The 8,228-nt window shown below is 38.6% G+C and overlaps 1 long non-coding RNA gene across 1 annotated transcript; it reads left to right on the top strand.

Annotated features, from left to right (window-relative positions):
- Positions 1–2,382: 2,382 nt before the first annotated feature.
- Positions 2,383–7,227, top strand: LOC148053315 (uncharacterized). The gene is made up of 3 exons (XR_015708896.1): positions 2,383–2,555; positions 3,253–3,366; positions 5,928–7,227. It is a non-coding gene; the product is annotated as an uncharacterized LOC148053315 (long non-coding RNA).
- Positions 7,228–8,228: the final 1,001 nt, after the last annotated feature.

Below are 8,228 nucleotides of genomic sequence, written 5' to 3'. Positions count from 1 at the left end.
TTAAGGTCTGATCTTGCACTACGTACTGAAACGATTGGTAATTTAGGTGAACAAAGAAGGCAAAATCCAAGGGTAATATCATCAATTATATTTAAGTTAAACTTCTTAATAACCTCTTCAATTTTACCTTTTCATAGCTGCTTTAAGGAGCACTCTCAAAACCAGATCTATCAACTGTGAAGACAAAGCAGGAGGACCTGGAAGAGACAGAGCAAGCAGTTCATAGAGTTTGAGGTGCCTAAATACCCCCTGCAAGCGGTGAATTAGTCAAAACCTTTTGGTTTTGGTGCCATGGGAAAGGTGCTGCCAGAAGAGGCAGTGGGGACTGCTCACAGCCAGTCTGGGGGATGCTCCTTTACAGCAGTGTTCAGCATAGCCGCTAAAATCTAATTTTGAAACCTAGGTAAGAACAAATGTTTTTACATTAGCTGTATCAGGTAATTTGGGGTGCTTTTCACTACTGTGAGAGACAGATGAACTTTCTTTATCCATTATGGCTACTTGCAAACATTTTGCCTGTGTAAGTCTGACCTGGAGTCAGACGGTGTCCTCCTGTGCATAAGAAAAGCTGTGAAATGGAGAGACTGTAGCGAGAAGAATGAGGACTTGTCAAACTGATGTAAGAAAGTTCCTGGTAACATTGAAAACAGGTGAACAAAAATCAAAGAGAACTGGAGAGACAAAATGAAGAAAATGAGAGGGTACAGGGGAGAACAAAAGTAGCTGGCTGTAGTTGGTTCACTGTATGGATGCTACACTATTACAGTGTAGGCTGACCTTTCAGGGATCAGCTGTATTTGTGTCTACTTCACTGCTTCTCCAAGTGGTGCATGCTAAGGTGTCCTTTATGGTTGAACTTGTTCAGGGGGTAGGGAGCTGTGGCGAAAGTTAAAAAACTAGCGCTGAAGGCGGGACAGGGCAGACAGTGATTTACTGAAACACTGATCACTGTAGGGCCATGGTCTGGAACATGGGAAAGGGAGAAGGTCAAAGCTCTATTAAAGCTCTTGGATAAGTGGTGTGAAAACTCTCTTTTCCTGAAAGTGGGAAACTGTGGTGTTTTTTGTTAGACTTTTGACTTGTCCCTATGTGTGGTATGGATTTCACTGGCAGGCTGAAAAGCAAAATCCTAATGATGAAATGGACTGACCTGTCCAACAGTGCTTCAGGCTGGTGGAGGAGAAGTGGAATTACCAGGTGTCAGATGTAAAGAGCACCCTGATGCAGTTTGTATGTATAAGCCCAGTTTCTAGGACTCTTTCAGCAGCACGTAGTACAGATCTCTCTGCAGGCAGAAGGAAATTGCATATACGAGTTAATCACAGTTTACATTACTGGGAAGATGAATGAACTCTCATATTCTGTGAAATGTTTTCTCTTCAAGTCTTTAGCCTCAGTAGAATCAGTAAGGTTTGTTATGTGATTTTATTTAACATGAAAATCTGAATATATTACTTGGGTTAGGAAATAATTATTAGTAGTAATTCTACATCATCACTTATGCATGAGTGCCCCAAAAGGAGCAGAGGGGTTCTGAATCACAAGTGGCTATAATTGGTCTAGCTACTCTCATATGAACTTTCAACAAGCACTCAATTTCTGGCACTATAAGTTGTCTTGTCTTAAACCCTTCAAAATGAACATACCCAGGAGAAGGTCAGCTCGTAATAATAAAATTTAGCAAAAATTCCTGGTGGTGATGAAACATCCTATTGTGGAAGAACACATTCCGACTAACATTCTCTGAGTTTTTCTGCAATTCTGTCCCTGGAACAACTATAGCTAAGCCCTTTCTTTCTCAGCAAATCGATGTTTTTCTTTAAAGAAAATAAGCAAGGCTCAAACGTATGTCTAGAGAGCCTATCATATGAGTGAAGTGTTCTTTACAAAGCATGGCAATGCTGGTTTTATTAAGCTTTCAAGTTCTATGATTTCACACTTTGCTTCTTGGGCTTTATGTGACTCTGAGGTAGAGAGCCTACTGCAAATTATAAGCTGAATTTTGCAGAATATAATAAACATATGTTGCTGCTACTGAAAGCTTTCTGCAAACACCAATGAAACATTGCAGCATGTACTGCTCAGCAAAAGGGAGTACCGAGCTTCCACCTCTGCTGCTCAGTTACTGGGGTAGAACAGCAAGGCTGTTCAAAAGTATGCAATAAAACTGTATGAATCTCTATTCATGCCAAGTGGATTTGCTTGTTAGAGGGGACATTTGTGCTCTCAGTGTGGCTATTAAAAGGAAGGCCATACCCACCTGTGGTTACAGAAGCCCTGGGAATTTTTTACAGGAAAGAAGGGAGTGCTGTTTCCAGGGTCCAGTCCAAATTTCAAGGTACAGAATTCTTGTTTGCATGACTAATGTCTTGTGCTTTCACTTGCATGGCATATCCATTGTATACTATCCGTAAGTTGTATGGGTGGATAGGTTGTGCTTGAGGTATTTCTCTGATTAATGAAGAGAGCTTGGGACAGTTTGGAGTCTGATTCACTGGCTATTTTGTTTATGGACATCACTGGAAGCTGTGCTCACAGGACAGCCATAGAACATAGTAAGTAAATCACTTATGGATCTCTTGGGCCAAAAGGCAGTATCTAAATGTAGGATCATCACAGTTGTTCTCTGTATGTAAAGCTTGATTAAACCACTAATGCACACAAAGATTGAACCACAGAACTAAACTAATGCCTCTCAAGCTAAGCTACTTAACTAAGTTAACACTTATTTTGATAGATCTGAAAGGCCAAAGCATTTTCAGAAGCCTAGTTAGGTAAGTTGTTCCCCAAATTCAATATCTTCTCTGCAGTCTATTGAAAAAAAATGATTCAGTCAAAATTATTTTCTAATTTTTTGTCAGTAGGTCATTCCCAAAGAATCTCTTTTGATCACTTGATATACATCATCTAAGCTGTGCTGATTAAGTAAGCTATTATGCTATTAATTAAGGTCATAAAGTATATTTTCATTACTTGGCTTGTTAAAAGACAAAACTAACATAAGCATTTATATTAACATCTCAGAGCTTACTTTCATTTAATAGTCTGTAATATTTCCTTCATAGTCACTAATTGGGAAGTCAGTGATTTTGCTAACAAATATTTATCTGGAAAGTTACAGAAGATCAACTTAAGCCATATAGACACAGGCAAACACTAGCCCCCATATTCTCTTATTTATTATATGTCTTTATCTGAAATACCACTCTGTAGTATAGCATACTGAAATAACTTTTAAAACTTTCCTTTTAGCAATTCTGAAACATGAAAACAGATGAAAGACCTTTCAGAGCAAAAAAGAAGGAAAGAAATGTGACTAATCAGAGTGATTGAAATGGCTGCTTATTAAACAGCAGTACAGAACAGGTATTTTAATTGTCAATTGTAAATGGAAATGCTATCAAATTATATATATTATACATGTAGGGACAAAAGGGATGTAGAAAGATTTAAGGGGAACTGATAAGAAGTGTTGCTATAGACTTTTCTAGATTAAGTTATGTTATAAGATATATGATATTGCATCCCAGTGTAATCATAATTTGAGGCCCTCTCTAACTCCTCAGAAATTCCCTATCTTAGGCCCCCACCTCCATCTAGAGGGTTCACTTAATAAAAACAGGTCATAATCTGCTTTTAGAGACTCGGACATGGAAGATCCTGCCTCTGAAAAATACTTAGTCCTTGGGAATACTAGCAACTTAATATGAGCAGTCAGTGCAGTCTGTAATAAAAATGTTAATGTCATCCTAGGATGCCTAAATAGGTGAACAGTGAGGTGATTTTTGTGTCAACATACAGCAATGCTGAGACTGGAATACTGAGTACAACCCTACTGTCATCACTATAAAAAGACTTGGAAAATTTAGAGGGAAGGCAAAAAAAAGCAATGTAATTCTGAGATCCAGGGAAAATATCTCTCACAGTAGAGAGCACTCAGTCTGCTAAGGGCAGTGAATTGTGATTCCTTCTTTGGAGTGCATAAATACTTTCACTAAAAGAAAATATGAGGACATAAAAGGCTACTTACTATGGCCTACAAAGGCACACTGTGAACTCATGGCTGGACCTGAGCAACCTGAGCAACTCAAGAGTAGAAATGAGAAACCTATTTTTGACTGTGACAGTGTTCAGCAGTTAAAGCAAATGACCAAGGAGAACGCTAAAGGCATGTTGGTATACAATACGGTTTCTGAGGAAAGCTAGTAGGTAGCTGGAGTACAACTTCAAGCACAATAATTAAGATAAGGAAAAGGAAAATGACTGTAGAGAAATTTAGGATGCATGTTTCCTAGACCATATTGACTTTGAAATATAGACTTCTCAGACTCTAAGCTGCTTTTAGAAATATCATCCTTTGATGCAAACCGATTCATTCGTCATTATAATTTTGTCACTCTAGTTTCTTAATCAACGAAATATTTGTGACTATCATGTATTTTATTATCAACAATGTGTAACCCATAAAGCATTTTCCCATTGTGGAGCATCAGTCTGAACTTTACAGAACTCAAGAGAAAAAAATGTCGTGATTTAAGTAGTAACTTTTGCTGTGCTTCCTTCATATGGGAGTCAGTTTGTTAATACAGAAGCTCATCTGACGATGAAAGAACGTTAACTAGCTAGAAAACTGCTGCAGATCAGAGCTTTAGTTAGATCCATATGGCAGTTAACAATAAATCACTTATTAGTTTCCCCTCTGGTAGTTTTGCACAAAGCAATAACTTGGGCCAAATTAGAACTCATTTAGGTGTCCATGAGTGGAAAAGATGCAGCCACTCCTGTTGTACTAAGAAGTTGTAGTCTGGCTGCTATGCAGCCCTACAAGCATCTCAAGTGTCTCCAATAAGGGCTGCATAAAGTGAAGAAACTACCCTGAAAGTTCCTGGGGCTAGGGTGGTTGTACAGGAAAAGTGCTTACACATTCCCATGGACATAGGTAGGCGAGAGCACCTCCCAGCACCAGTGGCTGTCCTCTGTGTTGCCACTGACTTCACTGATAGCAGGTTGTCATGGTTTATCCCCAGCCAGCAACTCAGCACCACACAGCCGCTTGCTCACTCCCCCATGGTAGGATGGGGAAGAGAATCGGAAGGGTAAAAGTGAGAAAACGCGTGGGTTGAGATAAAGACAGTTTAATAGGTAAAGCAAAAGCTGCGTGCACAAGCAAAGCAAAGCAAGGAATTCATTCACTATTTCCCATGGGCGGGCAGGTGTTTAGCCATCTCCAGGAAAGCGGGGCTCCATCACATGTAACGGTTACTTGGGAAGACAAACACCATCACTCCGAACATCCCCCCCTTCCTTCTTCTTCCCCCAGCTTTATATGCTGAGCATGACATCATATGGTATGGAATAGCCCTTTGGTCAGTTGGGGTCAGCTGTCCCAGCTGTGTCCCCTCCCAGCTCCTTGTGCACTCCCAGCCTACTTGCTGGTGGGGTGGGATGAGAAGCAGAAAAGGCCTGGACACTGTGTAAGCACTGCTCAGCAATGACTAAAACATCCCTGTATTATCAACACTGTTTCCAGCACAAACCCAAAACATCATAACCTCATACTAGCTACTATGAAGAAAATTAACTCTACCCCAGCCAAAGCCAGCACACAGGTTTTAGTCCAAGCACACTCTGAAATCTTAGTCAGTGCTGAAGGTTAAGTGTGGTTCATCACGGGCTCAGTTTCCTAAGAAGTGTAATTAACTGTCCAGCAGGAAGGCTGTAAAATGCCCCACAGAGCGGACATACCTAAGAACATAGTGTTAGATGTCACACTAAGCCTGGTTTCAATCCATTGTTTCCCTATTTCTGAGAGTTTTGGCCAGACCTGTGACAATAATCCTAGAAGCCAGAGCAATTGATTTTTATAGTGTTTCATGCACTCATTAGATTCTAAACCAGAGAACTATTTTTTTTTTCTTTTGTTCTAGGAGAGGAAAAATCCCCAGAAATACTGATTACCGGACAGATTAGACATCCCTAGGTAACATTCATTTACAAGTGATGCCTTTATACAAAACCAACCTCTTTAGGGAACGTGGTTAAGTGTCTTGCAAATCTTACAAAGGAGAATAGCAACTGGTCTTCTCTCAGCAAGATGACAAGGAATAAAACTCTGTCAATGCTTTTCTTAGTTTGCAGCAAAGAGTTTCGTTCCTTGATGTCCACAACTTACTAAATGGAAAGAAGCCACTTAATCACTGGCAATGTGTCTATTTATTATGCAGCGTGTAGAAAACATCTGTGAATATTCTCATCATTGGCTTTGAAAATATCCATTATAAAGTAAGCTGTGCAATTACCTCTTAAGGTCTTCCTGGAAACTGCATCTGAAGAGTCTTCACTTTTCCAGAAGGTTTTCTCCCATCTCATAAAATTACTTTATTAGAAGATCAGTTAGCATTTATCAACTGTGTCCCATCATGATACTTTCAAGACTCATCTATTTGAAGTCTAATGGCCGCCATTATGTAACCTTAATGAAAGTACATGGGTCACTGCAGTAGCAGACACTGAGTGCAGTACAATGCAAGCATCATTATACAATATTATTATGTAAATAAGTACTGTATAGTGCTTTTCAAATACACTTCAAAAGAAGTTCGAGGAAATCTTAGAAGCTGAAAGACAGAAGAAGAAAGTACAATAATATCAGGCAGGAATTTGAAATGTGATACTCTCAGACATATGCATACATCAGCATCTTGCAAAGGCGCTACCAGGTTGTCTAGGTGATGTTCTAAAGAAAAAGACCATGGACGTAAGAGTTCCATGTCTCAAGTAAGTGTGGTTATTTGTAAGAGACTACTGACTGGTTCTAAGAGGATGTTCAGAGAAAACTTACTTATTGAAGAATTTCAATGCAAAAGCTCTCCACAAAATAATTCTGTACAAACAGAATGCCTCTAAGCACTATTTAGTAGAGCATTTTGTCTCCCAAGTGGAATTTAGCTGAAGGTCATGTCATATTTCAAATTGTATGTGCAAGAATCTAATTAATACGAGATAATATTTTGACAGCATATGTTTGATCTCGAATATTCGGCACATATTTTTACCCAGACCCACTGAAGACCTGAAGTAAAAAACTGCAATTACATTTAAGTAACATATAACTGTTCTCACTCAGATACTCCTTTCAGTCAGTGCATGAGAGCTAAACTAATCATGTGCTGGCTGTTTGCTGTTGACATTTTGCAGTGTTTGAGGGGAAAGTGTTGAAATTCTAAAGCTCAGAAGGGTCGAGGTGAACCTCAGCATGTGTTTATGTAGTTATAAATTCCAATAAATCACTTCCAGAAGGAAAACAGAATTGGATATGTGTTTTACTGTTTTTCCATAAGGTGGTAGTTAACCCATGGTTAACTCTTCTTATGTATTGAAAGGCCGCAATAAGATGTCCCCAAAGCCTTCTTTTCTCCAGGCTGAACAACCCCAACTCTCAGCTTTTTGTTTGCTAGGAGAGGTGTTCCATCCCTCTGATCATTTTTGTGGCCCTCCTCTGGACCCGCTTTAATCATATAATAATATAATATAATAATATAACTATATAATAATATTGGTAATTAAAACTATTACTGTTTTACAAAACTATACTTTTGTCATCATAATTGCAAACATTTTTTAAAAAATATTTATTTTAACTACTTCAATAGGCAGGTAACTCCCTGAATGCCAGATATTCTCTATATTCCTCCTCCCTCCCATTGTCCACAAATACCAAACGTAAAAAATAGGTTACAAATGTTTCATAGATTTTTTTTTTCCCCACAATATTCTGTGGTCCTTAGGCTACTGTACTGAAAAACACAATACCAAAGTATAGGCATGCAAAAGCTATGTTGATACTTTGAGTATGTAATAGCAGCAAAGGAAATGGTGCTTGTGACTGAGAAGGCAAAGTTCATGGATTCGCTTTCTAATATTCCTGCTTAAATATAATTCATCAGTATTCTGTCTATTAATAAAAATGCCTTATGTTTACATTAAAAGCTTACTAAAATTATTTTTACAGTGTCTTTTAGCTTACTGGAAGCCGTATTCTCTATATGCCACCATTTTAATGCGGAGTTTTTCCCATTGTGATATTTCAGTGTGCTTGTTGGTTGAGATCTGGAGTTTTCTTAAACACAGACTTGGCTTATGCTTCAGAAAAAGGGTATGTTTGAGGAAGAAAGAGAAATTTTATTAATTATATCTAATATTGTCCCCTAATTTTAATTCATCTGCAT

The sequence above is a fragment of the Nipponia nippon genome, unplaced genomic scaffold (assembly GCF_047370975.1).
Source record: "Nipponia nippon isolate SJK-2023a ecotype South Korea unplaced genomic scaffold, ASM4737097v1 scaffold_4, whole genome shotgun sequence".
NCBI lineage: Eukaryota > Metazoa > Chordata > Aves > Pelecaniformes > Threskiornithidae > Nipponia > Nipponia nippon.
The sequence above is the reverse complement of the archived record's forward strand: the minus strand, read 5'-3'. Positions and strand labels throughout refer to the sequence as shown.